The 18,263-nt window shown below is 47.8% G+C and overlaps 1 protein-coding gene across 3 annotated transcripts in view; it reads left to right on the top strand.

The window, feature by feature from the left end:
- LMF1 (lipase maturation factor 1) overlaps positions 1 to 18,263 on the top strand; it is a 126,415-nt gene that overhangs the window by 3,478 nt on the left and 104,674 nt on the right. The gene's annotated exons all lie outside the window — the stretch shown is intronic.

Genomic DNA, 18,263 nt, shown 5'->3' with positions numbered 1-18,263 from the left:
GCCCAATTGGAAGTTTTTATTAAAACCTATTAGTGAGCTGGAGTAGCCTGCCTGAAGGAAACGATTAGGCCAGAGCAGCTCGGCTCAGAGCTGGCCCTTAGCCACTCCAGCTTTTCCCTAAACTGCTTCCAGACCCAGTTAACCCCAGCCTGCACGGAATTCATATCCTCTGCTTTAATTTATGCCTTGTCTGATTCCTGCCCAGCCTCACCCACGGTTGGGTTTAGTGCTGCTAGGCCTGGCTTAAAGGGCAGCGGGGCTTTGGCTTGTTTGGGAGCCTGGTGCTGTTGGTATCTGTTATCAGCAGCCTGAGCTCGTGTCTGGGGCACTGAGGAAGCAGGGCCAGAAGCCACAGCACCTCTTTAATTCCCGTTTTTTTTTTTTCCCAGTGCATTCCCTGTGTGGCACAGAGAGCTGCTTTTTGTAAATGCAGGTGAACACGGTGGGAAGAAATGCTGATGTCTGACTCCAGCTCAGGAGGCTGAATGATTTCTTTATTATAACTATGCTACAATACATTAATATGCTATTTAAAGGAGATACTAAAACTACAAACCTACTTTTCTAACTCCCAAATCTAACTCCCAACTCCTGACCCTCTCTGAGAGCCCAGCCCCAGGTGGGTTGGGTTGGATTGTATTGGATTGGATTGGATTGGATTGGATTGGGTTGGATTGGATTGGATTGGATTGGGTTGGGTTGGATTGGATTGGATTGGATTGGATTGGATTGGATTGGATTGGATTGGATTGGGTTGGATTGGATTGGATTGGATTGGATTGGCCACCAGGCTCAAACAATCCTCACCAGAATCCAACCAAGGAATCACCCCAGGGAAACAATTCTCCACACACATTCCACATGGGAAAAACAAGGAGCAGAAATAGAAATTGTTTTTTCTTTCTTCCCTCTTTGCTCCTCTATGAAAAATCCTGTGAAGAAGGATGTGCCTGGCACAGCTGCTGCCCTTCCCCTGTGTGCTAACAGCCCCAAAGGCAGCTGTTCCCAGCAGAACTGGGAGCAAGGCTTTGCTTCAGGGCCTGTAAAGTTGTGGCTGAGAAATATTTCCAGGGGAAAAAAGTAAAGTTGTCAGCCTCAGAGTGAGGAAAACACTATTAACACTCTTACTTCCCCCTAAAGAGGGGAGGTATTCCCCCAAATCCCCTGCTGCCCCAGGGATGAGGTGTGGAGCCTGCCTGGGCAAAGCCACGATGCTCCTGGGGAAGCTTTCCATGAGGAACGTCCCAGCACGATGGAGCTGGAGATGCACTGGGAGAACAGCTGAGTTTGAGGTGAAATGGGGTTTTCTGCAGGACACAGACAGGAGCTGGAGGGTGGAAATCCCATCTGGCTTCTGCTGCCAACTTCCAGTTGTATCTCGGCTTCTTTTGCTCTAAGTCCGTGTTTTGTGTTAAAAATTAGGCCAGTGGTTCTTGCCTGTCTTCAAAATAAACCTTACAAGGATGCTGAAGCTTTGGAGATGTTATCTCCATGTTCTTATCTCCAGGGACTTGAGGGATACAGGCCAGAGCTCCAAATTTTCAGGAAGAACCATTCCCACCCTGCCCATGGAAGGGGTGGGAATGGGATGGGCTTTAAGGTCCCTTCCAACCCAGACCCCCCCAGGGTTCTGTAAAGCCAAACCAAAGGCTGAGATTTGGACTCTCCCTTCCAAAGCCTGGAAACGAGCCAGATTCCCTCCTAATAAGACAACAGCAGCAAAATTAATGGGAAGAAAAAAGCAGGAAAATTCCCAATGTGCCAACCAGCCCGCTGTTTAATTGACCAATATTTTGGTTCCGGGATGCACCTTGAGCGTGATAAAGCAGAAATAATCCCAAAAGAAAAAGCAACTGGTCCCTCTCCACAGCCCACGTTCCCCCAGCCTCACCTCCTGCCTGCATTTCTCCTGGCACATGGCTGCACCGACCTGGGTGCATTTAAAAAAGAATGTTTAAGGAAAAATCTGCCATTAAAGTTATTACTGCAAAGTAGTGCCTTTGATTGCGGCAATTATGCAAACGAGCTGAAGGGATAAAATCCTCCTTAACGAGGCCTGATGGAAATGGTGGGGCTGGAAGGAGTGCAGAACTTCTCCAAGGAGCTTTCCATGCTTGGGATTTTCTTCCAGCCCTTTGCCACGTTCCTGGATCTCGACCTGTGTCACTGCTGACCGGGCTGCGGATGTGATTTTATTTTCCCTTCATCCAGGAATGTAAGTGGGTGGAATGGGAACGCTGGCCTTGCAGAAAGTGGGAGAGCCTTTCCCTGAGCAAATTGTTTCTGCACAGCTCTTGTGACCCCAGCTTTTGGCCCGGCCTGGAGAAAAAGGAAACAAACAGAAATGCCTTTTGCAGGCAGGGGTTTTGTTCTTGGGAGAGATTTGGGAAGAATTCGGGTGGTCAGGCTTTGGAAGGGGATGCCCAGCGAGGTTTGGAGTTCCCATCCCTGGAGGTGTCCAAGGAATTCCTGGAGGTGGCACTCAGAGCTCTGGGCTGGGGACAAGGTGGGCACTGGGCACAGCTGGGATGGTGATCCTGGAGGGCTTTCCCAGCCTCAGTCATTATGGAATTTTGTGCTTTTTCTCTAAAAATGGACTTGGTGATCCTGGAGGTCTTTCCCAACTTTAAAGATCCTGGCATTCCACGATTTCCATCAGGAAAGGTGCAGTGGCCTGGGTGACCGTCAGGGGTGGAGCTCTCCTGCCTTAAGGCTCAGATTCATTGCCAAATTCATTGGAATTGTTTCCGACGTTTGTTTCAAAGCAGGAATTTGGATCCTGCTCTCCCACAATTTGGGAAAATGGTCTGAGTTAGGTGGGAAGTGTCTGGTGTGGCTGAGGGAATTCTCTCCTGTTCCTGTGGGCTGCTTCCGCTCAGGGTTTGGCTGTCGGAGCAGAGCTGAGGGGTCACAAAAGAGGGACAGGGATTTTTGTAGGGGCAGATCAGGACAGGACGGGGGGCAGCAGGTTTAAACTGCAGTGGGCAGGGATAGATGGAATGTTGGGAAGGAATTCCTCCCTTCCCAGAGAAGCTGTGGATGCCCCTGGATCCCTGCAAGCGTCCAAGGCCAGGCTGGAGCAACCTGGGATGGTGGAGAGTTTTGTGATTGGAGCTGGATGGGCCCTTCCAATCCAAACCATCCGTGATTCTCCTCTAGGAGAAAGGCAATTAGTGTAATTAGCTGTAATTGCTCCTGGTGTGTAAGACTGAACCTGTTCTCAGGTTCACCTGCAGAGTCTGAGCTCCTTATCAAGCCAGCACTTGTTCTTATCTTGCAGGAACCTCTCTGTTATCTCTTCCAAGCTTTCCCTGGATTTGTGTTCAGCCTCCCATTAAACCCCAGGCTCTCTGCCTGCTCCCACTTCTCCCTCTGGGCAGGAGCAGCAGCAAGCCTGGGGGTCAGGGAAGTGCCAGCTCAGTTCTTTAAAAAATACCAAAACCCTCGAGCAGCCTTTTCCCAGCAGGGTGGATGTGAACCTCACGTTTTGAGGAGGATTTGAATGTCCAAACACCCCAATTTGGGCTGACTGCTCGCTGTTTGTGCTAAAAAATGGATTTTTTTTTTAACCAAGAAAAGCTCGTTCCAAATTCATTATAAACCAGGGAAGTGCTGCCCAGCACCAAAACACTGCCACCACTTTGGGCTGGGGTTCGGATCGTGTGACATCTCTGGGGTTTTAGGAGATCCTATGGAATTCCCAGCTGGAATCTGGCTGGGAAGGGGTGATTTATTCCCCCACTCCTTCGGGGAGTGGGAATTTTACTGACCCCAAGGATACAATCCTCCTTTTGTGCAGCCCCAGGCTGGGATGGGGTTTGGGATGGGAGGTGTGGCACGGCCAGTTTGGAAAGGAAAATCAGGGATGTGGGGCTGCTGTGAGCCTGCTCCAGCTGGGATCACAAATATCCTGGGGGTTGTTGCTTCTCCCTCTTTTGCTTGTTCCCATTTCATTGCAAAGGATGAGTTTTCCCTCTGGAAAACCAGAGCAAAGTCCCCCAGCAAGGTTAAACGGGATTACCGCCACAAAGTGCTCCTGTAAATGTTTTATTGTGGAATTATTTTCAGCCTTTTGCTCTGTTTAAAAAAAAAAAAACAAAAACAACAAACCCAGAGAAGCGTTTTAAAGAGGATTTTTGGCAGGTGTGACAGCAGCTGCAGAGGCCACTGGCTTTATTTGATGGAATCATGGAATGGTTTGGGTTGGATGGGACCTCAAAGCTCATCTTGTTCCATGATGTTCCACTCCCCCAGGTTGCTCCAAGCCCTGACCAACCTGCTCTCCACCTGATTTATGGAATTCTGCTGGATGTTAAACCTTTGTGCCTGAGGTGCTGAGCAACTTTGGCACTTTTTGTCCCTGCAGTGCTTGCCGGCTGTCCCTTACTGTGGGGAAAACCCTCCTGCTTGGCTCCACCTGGAAACAGCCACCCCCAGGGAATGTTTTGTGAGCCCAGAACCCACCTAAAAGCAGAATCCACCTCGGAAAGTGGGAGATGGGAAGGTTTTCTCCTGATTTTTAGGGAGAAAGACCAGCTGGGGAGTGGAAACAGTGCTGACACCTCTCAGCATGGAGCTGCTCAAATTCCCGCTGCTGTCTCCAGGCTTTTGAAGGAGGGAGGATGAGAGCTGGGCAGAGCTGCCTTCAAGGCTTCCTTCCATCCAAAGCTCAGCTCTGGCACGGGGGAAGAAGTTTGATTTTTATTCTTGCGTTTTCCTGAAGTTAAATAAACCTTGGTGTGCAGAGTAACCCCTGGATGATCACAATGAACCAAAGGGCATCCAAGGAGCTGCTGGAGTTTTTCTTTTCCATTATCCACTCTCACTTCCAGCATCTGATTTCCCTGTGGCTCCTTCCCATTTCGTGCCCTTTTTCTGCCCTGATCTACGTCCCACAAAAGTTTTCTGGCTGATTTGTGAGGGGGATTCCAGCTTTTCCCATGGAGTTTTGGAGCTCCATTTTTCCTGGGGATGGTGGCTCCTGATGGAAGAATTATAAATTAAAGGCTTGAGATCTTGGCATTGGACACCTCAGGGCAGCTGGGAGTTGTGGGGAGCTCTGAGGGAGGTTGGAAGCTTTCTAAGGAATCCAACTCTTGGAATGTTCTCCATCCCTTTAATTGATCTGGGGTGTGGATATCTGTGGATTTGGGTTGCTTTCCATCAGGAATATCTGATGGGCAGAGAAGAAGTTTGGGTCAGGTTAAATGATTGATTTTTTTGTCTTTTATTAATCAGTGAGAGGATTGGAAAAGCTCTTGGTCTGGAGCACCTTCTCCATCTCCCTGCAGGATCCCAGCTGGAAGCAGCCACAGCATTGCAATAAAAATGGAAAAAAAAAAATTCCATTTTCCTGCCCTTTCCTATCTGGTACTTTCTTTTGGCCATGGATTAAAAATCCATTGGTTTGGGCAATAAAATGAAGGCTTTTTTCCAATACATTTGTCCTGTGTTCTTATCTATTCTTATCCCTTTTTTTCCTGCAGGAAGGAGGAGAAGGAACAGGATTGTTTTTTCCCCTTCTTTTAAGTTGTCTTCTTAGGGATATTTATTTGACAGCTCGATGCTACTGAAGGTTAAATATTGTTTAATTGTATTTATGCTGGCAGAGCCCCTTTTGGAATTCTCTGGGATTCTTCACAAGTCTCTATTTTGAGGTTTGTTGCATTTTCTGTGTTCTCTTCATGCATCAGAACTGGTGGAAGTGAGAGCCAGAGGTCAAGTTTGATCTTCCTCTAAATCCAGACTCCTTGATCTGCCTGGAGCAGGGAACAAACTCCATGACTGGAGCTGAGCTGTCTGTGGGCTTCTTCTTGAAGTCCCTTTGGCCAAAAATGTTGTTTCCTTGGTGGTGTTATTTGTGGGAATGCGCTGAGGTTGAGCAGATTTTTGGATCAACGAAATGAAAAGTCAGGACTTTTGGAACTGATGCAGTTCTTTTTGCCTTGCCATCTTTAAATGAGGAAGAAAACGTGTCGTAGTCGAGAGATAAATTCAAATTTAGACTTCAGTGGTAACAGCAATGGTGTGGTTCAGTGAGGCGGTGCACGTGAAGAACTCTTAGCAACCAGATTTTCTGTATCCCCCTGCCTTGCAAAGGGAGCAGGAGCTCGTTAATGACTGAGCATCATTAAAAATCAGGCTTGAAGGGACTTTATGGGGTTTCACTGCTTCATCTGAACTCCTGATTTGGGGTTAAATCACCCCAAGATCCAAAACCTGAAAGGGAAGGAGCACAAAGTGCTTGAGCCGTGTCTCAAAGCCACCAGGGAGCTGAGGAATGGAGCTGCCACTTCTGCTGCTGTCCCCAGGGTCTGTTTGCTGACAGGAATTTCCTGGGAGCCGAAATCCTTTTGTGTTTTTCTGTCCTCTGGGGCATCTTTGCCTGCTTCCTGCTGAGCCCTGTGTGGGCTGCCTCGATTTCCTGAAATATCCCCCCAGCCCTGGGCTGTCCCAGACTCACGTTCCCATTCCCGATTTCAGGGCGATGCTACCTAGCCAAATATTTCTGGCCACCCCCTCACTGCATCCCCGCAACTCCTCAAGAAAATGGGATTCATTTATTTACTTTAAGCCCAGGGAAATGATTTTCTCATGGGCTTTTTTTCCATCCCCAGGCCGGGTGAAACCGCAGTGTTAAACCATCCTCCTCCCAGCCATCCCTGGGAAGCTGCAAGCAGCCAAGGTACATATTTGCTGGTACTCCAAAGCAGATAAGTGTCAGGATTTCAAAGCAAATTCCAGCTGAAATCTCTGCTGCACCTCAGCTCCCGTGCCTGGACGTGGAGCAGTCGCTGCTTTTATGGCAATTCTCTGGTGTTTTCCTGTTCTTTTTTAAGTCCTTGTCATAGCCTGGAGGAGAGAAGGCTCCTGTGTGACCTAACTGGGGATTTTGGCACCTGAAGGAGCCACAAGAAATATGGATTTTCTCTTTATTTACACATTTTTAGATACTAAAATAATTTATCTTTAATGTCTGTGCTCATGTGGTAGCTTAGAGTAGGAGGAAGTGTGAAAGGGTCCTTCGTGGGGGAAAGAACCATGGAAAAATTGAAGGATGAGGGGCAGAAACGTCCAGGGAAACAATTCTTGTCCCTTGTTTTGGGTTCCTGAAGGGAGAGAGACAGCCACAGATCTTTGTCACAGATTGTCACCAGGGCAAACACTGCCAGGAGCTTTTTATTCATTAAATGCAGGTTGGGAGGCAGCAGAGGAAACCCCAGGTGTAAATGTGGGGCAGTGTCTGGGCACTTGGATTTGCCCAGCCAGGGAAGGCACAGCCTGCAGAGGCAGAAATTCCCAGAGGGATGGGCAGGGGAAGGCCAGGGAGGTGTCTGGGGGGATAATGAAGAGCTCCAGCTCTTCCCATCTGTCCTTTAAAATCCCACTTTTCCTCCCCTTTATCACAACATCCAATACAAATATTCTCCATTCTTGTTTACATGGCTTTTTAATTATCCTAATAACGTTCCTAACAACATTCTTCTGGCTCATTCAGCTTTTCAAACAGCCAGTGGCCAGGGAGAGGAGGAGAACAATTTAAAGTCAAGATTTGGTGTTTTAGAATCCACCCTTTCAACGTGAGCTGCAGCACATCCAGCTCTGGGATTGGGGTTTCCGTGGAATTGGTGCCTTGGGAAGGCTGAGCCAGAGCAGAGGCTGGGCAGAGCTAAAGAATAAACAGGGATTTATTCAAGGATCTCCTCCATGGATCCACCTTGGGCAGCACCAGAGCCCAGCCAGGGCTGCACCCAAATGACCCAAAATGGTCCCAAAATGGACTCAAGGTCTCTCCCTTTGATCGGTTCTGTTCCAATGGCACCTTGGAGTTCATTGTCCCATTCCAGCTGTAGGTTATGAATTCCCACCCTGCTTGTTTTTCTCTCTCCAGCCCACGCTGTTTGTGCTCCTGGGCTGAGGTTTGGATCATTTGTCCTTGGTGCCCAGCTGGAGCAGGAATTGTTTTGTCTCCCTGCTCTGTGCACAGAGCTCACCATGCCCTGATGTGAAACCCAGCCCCACACACTAAAGCAGCAGAAAATGTGAAAATATAAAATCCAAACCTGAGGCATCATCACATGACTCTCAGAATGACAGCCTGAAGCAGCAGAGAAGGTGAAAATATAAAATCCAAACCTGAGGCATCCTTTGGCCCCATGTGCCCTGGCTGTGCCCGAGGCTCCGGGGCCATCCCCGCTCTGGTGCCCGTCCCTGGGCACAGCACAGGGAGCTCTGTCCCAAAAAGCTCCAGAATTCCCAGCTGGTTTGGCTCCCGGGGCTGGCAGCTGGAAGCTGTGGGTGCTGCCAGCCTGGAGAGGCCCAAAGTGTCATTTGGGATTAAATCACCCCCAAACCAGGAGTGATCCAGACCCTGGAGCAGGGATAAATCCCCATCCTTGGGGTGGAGCCGTGCTGCAGCTCCTTCTCTGTCGTGGAAAACCCTTCCTCGTGTTTGGCTGGGTTGTGTCAGCCCTGGGATGCAGCTCCAGTGGTGATTTCACCTCTTTTTAATTTTATTTTAAAAGAAAGTCCCTGGATGCTGACATTTCCCTCTCCAGGAGCAGGGAGAGCTCAGATCTGCAGGGAAAATGCTCCAGAGATGGTTGAGCAGGAGAATTTGGCCAGGACTTTCTGGCACACAGCTTGGACAGTTCAAATAATTTATTAGAATATTTCCCCATCTGTTTGTTATTATTAAATATGAAGGACTGGTGTTGCACAATCATACCTTTTGGATTTATGGCCAGAAGAAATCAGTGAAGGTTTTTATTGAGCACCTTTTAACTCTGACTCAGTAACAAACAGCATTTTGAACTTCTCCTTGGTGAGGCTTTAATGGAAAATGAAATTAAAGCAGCTCCCAGCACGTGCTGCTCTTTAAGGGTCAGCACTTTCCCTTTGGAAAATTATCCTGTACAGGAATATTTCAAAGTGTTTGATTCCATTTTTGAATCCTGGGATGATGCCACGGATCTCTGCAGATCCATCTGGAAGAGGATCTGGGCTCTTCTTTGGAAATGCAGTTTTCCTTCCTCTGGGATTCTTTACTGAGCTCTCTTCTCTTTATTTCCACATTTTTGGATACTTAAAAAATAATTTATCTTTGATATCTGTGTTATGTGGTCATTTAGAGTGGGACACTCTCACTTTATAAAGGGTTGATCTCTTAAATCCTTTTCTAGCCCAACTGAGAATTTGGAATTAGATTATTTTTAAGGTCCCTTAGATATTAGATATTTTTAAAGTCCCTTCCAGCCCAAATCATGGTGATTATATAAAAGAAAAATAGATTTTTTTTTGTGTATAAACCCCAATACCATTTAAAAACGGGCCAGTTAATAATTATTTGAACGAATATTGATATTTTCAATTTGGATTTGGCTCGCTTTTCTCATTTCAGGCGATTTTTAAGCAGAACATTTCTCCCTCCTCTGCAGCCAGGGCGGCACTGGGTGCCACACGTGGCCTCAGGTGGTTGATAAATCACCAGGATAAGCAGTGCTGGTGTTCAGCTGCCTTCCCACATGGTTCCAGTTAGGGAATCCCAGCTCCCCATCAGTGACTGAACGTTTGCATCAAAGCCTGGGCAGTGATTCCTCTCCAGAAATTGAATTCATTCCTGGAGCAAGAGGTGCTGCCATCCACTTGAAATTACAGGATTAAAGCAGTGGCAGGATATTTTCATATTTTCCCAGCTTTTAGGGTATGGATGATTATTTGTCTGGAAAATCCCTGAGCTATTCTACCGCTTTACAATTCCAGGTTGGTTTCACGTTGCTGAACATTTTAAAAAACTGCTTTTTAATTTTTTTTTTTGCTGGATCCTTCTGTTCTGGGGCATGTACACGATGATCTGGACGGTCCCTCCCACCCCAAAGCATTGCAGGGTTTCCCAGCCTGATTTAATAAGTGCGGAGTGAGGACTGAAATCATTCATCTGGTTCATTTTAGGCACTGAAGTCATTTGGATTCCTCACAGGGGGAACAAGCTTCGTGGTGCTGGGACATCTGTGAGGAGCTGTTTAATATCACTTGTCACTGCCCTGCCTGATCGCTGTTTTCATGTGGTCGAGGCCAGCGGTTTCCAGCGAAAATGCAAAAAGCTGCTGCTTCAAATGAGAAGCAAAAAAATCCTTCATTTTGTGGTGGGGAGTGTGCTCACGAGTGGCCCCGATGTCACCCACGTGGCAGAGCCACCACCCAGGCTGCCAGCAGCACAGGAAAATCTTCGCTTGTGTTAGCACGGAGCTGCCAGAAAATGGGAATTTTTTGGGGGAAAAAACTCTGCTTTTCTGCTCCCCTGCTCTCCTTACCAGGAAAGCTCCCTGGTTTTTGCAGGGAGATGGCGGAGGGGATCTCCAGAGCTGCCCTAGGTGGATTTTTGCTGGATTATCCAACCTGTGGCTTTCTCCAGGAGCCATGGAAATGGGGCTGGAGGGGCCCTGGCACAGATTCCCAGTGAGCTGGGGGTGCCCCTGGGTCCCTGGCAGTGCCCAGGGCCAGGCTGGGCACTGGGACAGAGGAAGGTGGCCCCGGAAAGGTGATCTTGAAAATCCCTTCCCACCCAAACCATGCCAGCATTCTCTGACTTAGAATGCCCACTGCACTCTGTTACTTTATGGAATGATGCTGGACTGGTTCTTCCTTTTTTCCTTTCTTTTTTCTTTTTTTTTTTCCCTTTATTGGGTTTTTTCTTTGGGATTTTTTTGGTGGTTTTTTTTGGGGGGGGGTTTGTAGTTTTTTTTGTTTGATTGTTTTTTGGGTTTTTGGGGGGTTTTTGTTTGTTTGTTTGTTCGGTTTTTTTGTTGTTTTGTTTTTTTGCTTTTTTCTTGTTGTTTTGTTTTTTGGTTTTTTTTTTTGTTTGTTTGTTTGTTTTTTTTTGTGGTTTTTTGTTTGGTTTTTTTTGTTTGTTTGTTTTGTTTTGTTTTTTGTGTTTTTTGGGGTTTTTTGATTGTTTTGTTTTTTGTGTTTTTTGGGGTTTTTTGATTGTTTTGTTTTTTGGGGGTTTTTTGGGTTTTTTTGTGGTTTTTTATTTTTTTGTGTGTTTTTTTTTTGTTATTGTGGTGTTTTTTTGGGGTTTTTTGGGTTTTTTTGTTTTTTGGGTTTTTTGGGGGGGTTTTGTGTGTTTTTTTTCTTTTTGGTTTGTTTGTTTGTTTTGGGTTTTTTTGGGGTGTTTTTTGTTTGTTTTTTATTTGTTTGGGGTTTTTTGGGGTTTTTGTTTGTTTGTTTGTTTGCTTGTTTGTTTGGGGTTTTTTTGGGGTTTTTTTTGTTTTTGTTTTTTTGTTTTTTTTTGTTTTGGATCAGGGGAATTTTCAGCCTCGGCCCCTAATTCAGGTGTCTGACCATCAGCATTTTTGCCTCTCTCTGTGTCTGTGTGTGCCTGCTCCTCTTTGCCCTGTGCAGGGAGAGAACATCTTCCTAACCCAGCTGACTTTTTGCCATTTGTCCCATAATCACCCAAAAAAAGCTGCTGCTCCCTCCTCCATCTCCTCCGATCTCTTTAAAATCAGCTTTTGAAAGCGGCTTTTTGATTCCCTGAGATCCACATTTGGTCTCCTCCCTGTTCGCTCCCCCTTCCTTTGTTGCTGGAGGTTCCTGGAGGTTCAGGCTGTGGGTGTTGGGGTCACTTTGGTCACCTCTGAGCTCATGGTGTTGCAAAAGCAGCCCTGAACCGCAGCAGATTTCCAGCCCCGAAGCTTCCTCGGAGCTGGTTGAGTTCCACGAGGGATGGGGTGAATGGAGACTCTTGTTTGCTTTTTTTGGGATGGAGGAATGCCCAAAAGGACCTGGCAATACCCATTTTCTTATTGCCTGTAACCCTGAAAAACAGCCTTGAGTGTGGGCAGAGCAAATCCCCTTTTAGAATCAGAAAAATCATATTTATAGGTACAATAAAAGTACTTATGTCATGGTATCTTGTTTAAATAGGATCTCTAGTTGTTTGTTGGTTGGTTTGGGTTTGTTTTTGTTATTTTGGTTTTTTTTTTTTAAGGTTTTGGGTGTAAAAGATGTTGCAGGAATTCTGGAATCATTCAGATTGGAAAAAACCTCCAAGACTATTTAAAGTCCCCAGCCCAGAGCTCCGAGTGCCACCTCCAGGAATTCCTTGGGCACCTCCAAGGATGGGAATTCCAAACCTCCCTGGGCACTTCCAATGCTTGAAACCCTTTCCATGAAAAAATTCCTTCTGCATTGTTGAATTCCATCAGTGCTCTTCTTAGAATTTAGGAAATTCTCTTAGAATTTAGGGAAAAAAAGTTATCTTCATGGTCTTCTCTTAGAATTCAGGGGAAAAAATTATCTTCATGGAAAGAGTTGTCACGGCCAGGGCAGTGGTGGAATTGCCATCCCTGGAATTGTTCAAAAACCACGTGGATGTGGCACTTGGGGACACAGTGAGCATGGTGGCTCTGGATTGATCATTGGACTTTATGATTTAAGAGATCTTTTCCAAATTTAGAAATTCCACAATTCTCACACAGACCTTTCAGATCCCACCCCTGGTGTCCCTGCTGTGTCTCTTGCGTGTTGGACAGGGATATCTGCCTTGAGGTTAATCAATTATCCAACAAGTTTTTACCCTACTCCCTATGCAAGCTGTGCTTTAAAAGCACCATTCAGGGAAAAAAAGTAAAAATCAGGGAGGCAGAGATGATAGTCCATGAGAAATTCACTTCAAATCCCTGAGAAAAACCATCCCCTGGCCTGGATTTATCCCCTGCAAACACCCAGGTGAAACTTGTGCTTGCACGAGGCTAAAACTGAATCTGTGCAGGGCAGTGGGGGCCTCGCGTGACACAGCAGGAGAAATTTGTTTAATTTGCTTTTTATTTCGAGGCTGGCAAAATTTATTTCTGCTGGCAAAATCCCTTGGCAGGTGCCTGCATTGGGTTTGATTTGTTTGAGTGGGGAATGGAAGTTTGGGACGGGGAGGAGAGCAGGTGGGATTGGGGTGGTGCCTTGAGAGGCTGGACAGGAAGGAATTAAAATGAAAGGAATAAAAAGGTTAAAGGAATAAAAAGGTTAAAGGAATAAAATAGGTATTTATTTATTTACACCCAAGATGGACCCTGGGTCAGGAGTTTTCACACTTTTACAAGTTTTGGTCCATTTCCATGTTGGGTTCATTGTCCAGTTCCAGTCCCACCCTCCCAGGCTGCTCTCCTCCATTCCCTGCTGGTTGCACTTTTTGGGGCTGGAGCTGCAGCGTGTCCTTGGTTCTGGGCTGGTTCAGGATTGTTCAGTGTGCTGAGCTGGTTCAGGATTGTTCTGTGTGCTGAGCTGTGAGGAGAGCTGCTGACACTTCAAATGGAGTTCAGAGTTACAAACCAGTGCAGTGCAGAATCTGGAAAATATAAAAGCTCAGACTCAAGGCATCAGGGGGAGCAGCTGCTCAGGGGTTCTGAAGCTGCCAGAAAAGAAGATTTAACAGCAGCAGGCACCTGTTGGGAGCAGCTCAGCTCCTGGGGCACATGGCACGGGGCCTGGCCGGGAGGAACAGATGGGATGAGCGTGGCAGGTTGTGCCAAAAGCTGGGAATGGCTCTGGGGTCCCCCAAGAAAGGGGCAGGATCCCAGCACGATTTCAGTTGGAAAAGCCCTTCAAGGTCATCAAGATACCAGACACTTCCCATCTAACTCAGGCCGTGTTTTTCCAAATTGTGGGAGACCAGGATCCAGCTCCAGCTTTGAAACAAATGTTGGAAACAATTCCAGTGAATCTGGCAATGAATCTGAGCCTTAAGGCAGGAGAGCTCCACCCCTGACGGTCACCCAGGCCACTGCACCTTTCCTGATGGAAATCATGGATCTTTAAAGTTGGGAAAGACCTCCAGGACCACCAAGTCCCAGCTGTGCCCAGTCCCCACCTTGTCCCAGCACCACCTCCAGGAATTCCTTGGGCACCTCCAGGCGTGGGTGTTACATACAACTCAAAATAACTCACCCAAGCAGGTTAGATGTAAAAGGAGAGAAAAAGAACTAAAAAAGCGCCAACTTTACGGAGCATCCACAAATTCTCTGGGCAGGAGGATTTTAGGGAATGCTGTTTCCCATCTCCAGGGACATCTCACCCTCCCTGACCAGTGTGGGCACCTTCTCCTCACCTTGAGGCCAAGCTGGAGAGCTCCTGGTTGTTCATAGGAACAGGGCTGAACTTATTTTCCTTCCTTGAAGGCAGAGTAATTAAATCCAGTATGTACAGATCCCTCAAATTGACAGCCGCCCACAGAGCTAAAAACAGGAAATCCATTAACTTCATTATTTAAAAAATAAAATAAAAATCCTCCCAACTGATTCCTCTGTCACTTAAAGTTCTGCATGGAAGGAGGGCTAATTTAACGCTGCATTAACTCCCAGTTATCACCCTCCTGTTACCTAAGTAGTTCCTAATGACTACCCTGGAGAGCACTTGGAAGCTTTTAAAAGTTTTTATGCTAAATTTTATTTTTTTTTTCTGGGTAGTTTATACTTTTAAGTACAAAAGTTCCTGCTAACGTTCTCCCAAATCTTCCAAGAACAGCCAGAACTTTTCCTGGTGGCTGCAGAAATGTGAAGTATCCCGAGGCTGAGGTGACTTTGACCAAGGAGTGGGAAATATTTCACAGTGGTGGCTGAAGATGGGCTTGGCTGTGGGAAGCTGGGTCAGATCTTGGGTTTGTGGTGTCCTGGGCTTGGGGTGGAGGGCTGGGGGTACCAGCTCTGCCCAGGACGTGGTGCCAGGGGGGATTGTGAGCTTCAGCAAAGAGTTTTGGCTCTCGGACCCCACCTGTGAGAGGTGCCCCCCTTTGTTCCGGGGTCTGCACCACTGAAGGAGAAGCAATAAATCATGGGCTCTCCTTGTTGTCTCCTCCTCACAGATCCGAGGGGCAATTTCTTCCTTTTTAAATCATTTTTCTCATTTATCCTTTCTCTGTCTTGGTCCAGCTCTACTTCTCAGAGCAACACCTCAGAATTTTGGGGGGATTTTTTGGGGGTGGCCTCAAAATGAATTGTGCTTGTTGCTCTGCAGTGTTTTTAGGTTATAAAGTTGAAACTTCCTGCTTTATGTTGTTCAAAAAGAGAGCTTTGCTCTGCAAGTGCCTGGGCTTTGCTTTCCCAGTGAGTGGAAAACCTGAATGATTTCAATATTAATCCTCAGACATGTGCTCTTTCCTTGATGGGGGAGGCTCAGAGCTGCTCTTTGAGGTTATTAACAGGAGTTTGATGTTTGCAGGTTGTGATTATTGGTCTCTCCGATAGGAATCTCCACAACTGAGAAAACTCAACATGAGCTGGAGCATTTCTTGTCTTTGTGCCTCTGTTTCTACTGATCTTGCAAAGCTGGGGAGTGAAGGGAGGGAGTCTGGGAGTGTTGTTGTCCTTCTGGAAATGGAAAAACGTCTGGGAAAACCAACTCATTCCAACGGGGACCTGTGAGAGCCAAACCCAGCTGGAACTGGGGGTGGTTCTGCTTTGGTTGGGACTGATATTCCACACTGGAGATAAAGGAGGAGTTTGTGGTGAGCTGGCAGCAGCAGGATTTGGGGCATTTCTGGGGTTTTGACTGGCTGGGAGGGGTTTGTTGTCCAGGCAGCTCTTCTAGGAGTGGTTTGGAGCTTTGGTTTCCTTTGAGGAAGTTGTTGAAGGATGGGAGGATCCACAGGGATCATCCAGTCCCACCCTGGGCATCCCTGGGGTGGTGTCCAAACTCTCCTGGAGCTCTGGCAGCCTCGGGGCTGTGCCCATTCCCTGGGGAGCCTGGGCAGTGCCCTTTTCCCAGCATCCCACCAAAACCTCCCTGCCCAGCTCCAACCAGTGGCCAGGGAGAGGAGGAGAACACTTTAAAGTCAAGATTTGGTGTTTTAGAATCCACCCTTTCAACGTGAGCTGCAGCACATCCAGCTCTGGGATTGGGGTTTCCGTGGAATTGGTGCCTTGGGAAGGCTGAGCCAGAGCAGAGGCTGGGCAGTTACAGAATAAACAGGGATTTATTCAAGGATCTCCTCCATGGATCCACCTTGGGCAGCACCAGAGCCCAGCCAGGGCTGCACCCAAATGACCCAAAATGGTCCCAAAATGGACTCAAGGTCTCTCCCTTTGATCGGTTCTGCTCCATTGGCACCTTGGAGTTCATTGTCCCATCCCAGCTGCAGGTTATGAATTCCCACCCTGCTTGTTTTTCTCTCTCCAGCCCACGCTGTTTGTGCTCCTGGGCTGAGGTTTGGATCATTTGTCCTTGGTGCCCAGCTGGAGCAGGAATTGTTTTGTCTCCCTGCTCTGTGCACAGAGCTCACCATGCCCTGATGTGAAACCCAGCCCCACACACTAAAGCAGCAGAAAATGTGAAAATATAAATGCCAAACCTGAGGCATCATAACATAACTCTCAGAATGACAGCCTGAAGCAGCAGAGAAGGTGAAAATATAAAATCCAAACCTGAGGCATCCTTTGGCCCCGATGTGCCCTGGCTGTGCCCGAGGCTCCGGGGCCATCCCCGCTCTGGTGCCCGTCCCTGGGCACAGCACAGGGAGCTCTGTCCCAAAAAGCTCCAGGATTCCCAGCTGGTTTGGCTCCCGGGGCTGGCAGCTGGAAGCTGTGGGTGCTGCCAGCCTGGAGAGGCTCAATCCCAAAGTGTCATTTGGGATGAAATCACCCCCAAACCAGGGGTGAGCAGGGATAAACCCCTGGTTCTGCAGCACAGCTCAGATATTTCCAACAGGTGCTTCAAGGCTCGAGCTGAAACCAAAGCAGGCTGGGTTTCAGGGAGGTGGGCTAGGAGCAGGTCTGATTCCAGGGAAAGGCAGCCTGGATGGGATATCTCCCTCCCCTTGGCTGCTGGGCTGTCTGACACACAATATCCATAGGGAGACAGCTGCGCTGGGAGCTGGAAAATCTGGATCTGTTGGAGCAGCATTTGTCTGTGCCGTGCAGACGTGCTCTGGGTGAATTTGATGCGTGGGTGTTTCTGCACAAAGAGAAACAATTGGCTGCTTTCACCTTGTCCCGTGTTTTAGGACGGGGAATTAATGAGAATTATTTACGGGAGCACTTTCTAGCATAGCCAGGTATGAGGGTTCATTTTGGCCTCATTATATTTTTGAGTCAGAAAAACAGAAAATAAGAAAATTCATTCTTTTTGAACCTAGTTTTTTCTCTTCAGAAGGCTCTCAGCCTTTTCCTCCCTCACTGCTTTCTCCCTGCTTGTCCAACAGAATGGTTTGGGATGAGGAGATTGGGGGAAAGGACTGTGCTGCCTCCTCTGCAGCCACGGCCAGGCTGTGCTAACTTGGGCTGGTGAATTTATTTATGGTAAATAAAAAAGTTGAAAATCAGACATCACTTGACGTCGAGCTACGAATACAAACCCTCCATTGCATGAGGGGCTTGAGCTTTCGGGAGAGGCAAAACACTTGAAAACCCTAAAAGGAAGAGGGGAAAGTGTATTTAGGTTTGGGGTTTGCTTCTTCCCTTCCCTCCTCCCCTCCAGCACATCCTCCTGCTCCTCCTCCCCCCCTGCCCCAGCGGAGACCTCTGGAAAATCCCAAATCCTGGATTTTGCCGTGCCAAGTTCCGAGCGCGTCCCGAACCCTCGGAGCGCGTGTGGGGTGGGCACAGTTGATTTTATTCCCTTTTTTTTTTATTTTTTCCCCCCAAAAAAAACCCAACCCGTGGCTCCCTCTCCGGCTGTGCCAGAGATAACAATGGGGGGCTTTGTGCTGCCCTGCAGCTGCTGAAATTTGACGAGATCCAAGTGAGGAAAACAGGAGCAGGTGGGTCAACAACGTGACCCTTTCGTTCCCAGCAGTATCAGTGAGCCCCGGGATGGAGCCCCGGGAATAAGGATGTGTTGGTTGGGGCTTGGAGGATGGGAATTGTCTCTCGGAGAGAGCCCTGACGGGGATTGCTGCTGTTTGTGGGATGGGTTTCACCCCCGAAACTCCAGGATTGGGGAATGTTACTGGAGGTTGTTGCTCCCTTCATTCCCAGATTGTTCATTGGGTTTGGGATGCTCCATGGCTTCCATGTGGATGCTCCTGAAGCTCCCAGTGCCCGATATCTGCCTTCCCATCCCCCAGCCCCAAAGTGGGGCTGTCCCAGATGCGGCTGCTCCATCCCTGGGAATGTCCAAGGCCAGGTTGGACAGGGCTTGGAGCAGCCTGGCACAGTGGAGGATGGCACTGGATGGGCTTTAAGATCCCTTCCAACCCAAACCATTCCGTGATTCTTTCCCAGTTTCTTCTCTAAGTGCCCCCAGGTCATGGAGATGTCTCCCTCCTGTCTGTG

The sequence above is a fragment of the Lonchura striata genome, chromosome 14, assembly GCF_050655825.1.
Source record: "Lonchura striata isolate lonStrDom1 chromosome 14, ASM5065582v1, whole genome shotgun sequence".
Taxonomy (NCBI): domain Eukaryota; kingdom Metazoa; phylum Chordata; class Aves; order Passeriformes; family Estrildidae; genus Lonchura; species Lonchura striata.
This window is presented reverse-complemented; position numbering and strand designations above follow the sequence as displayed.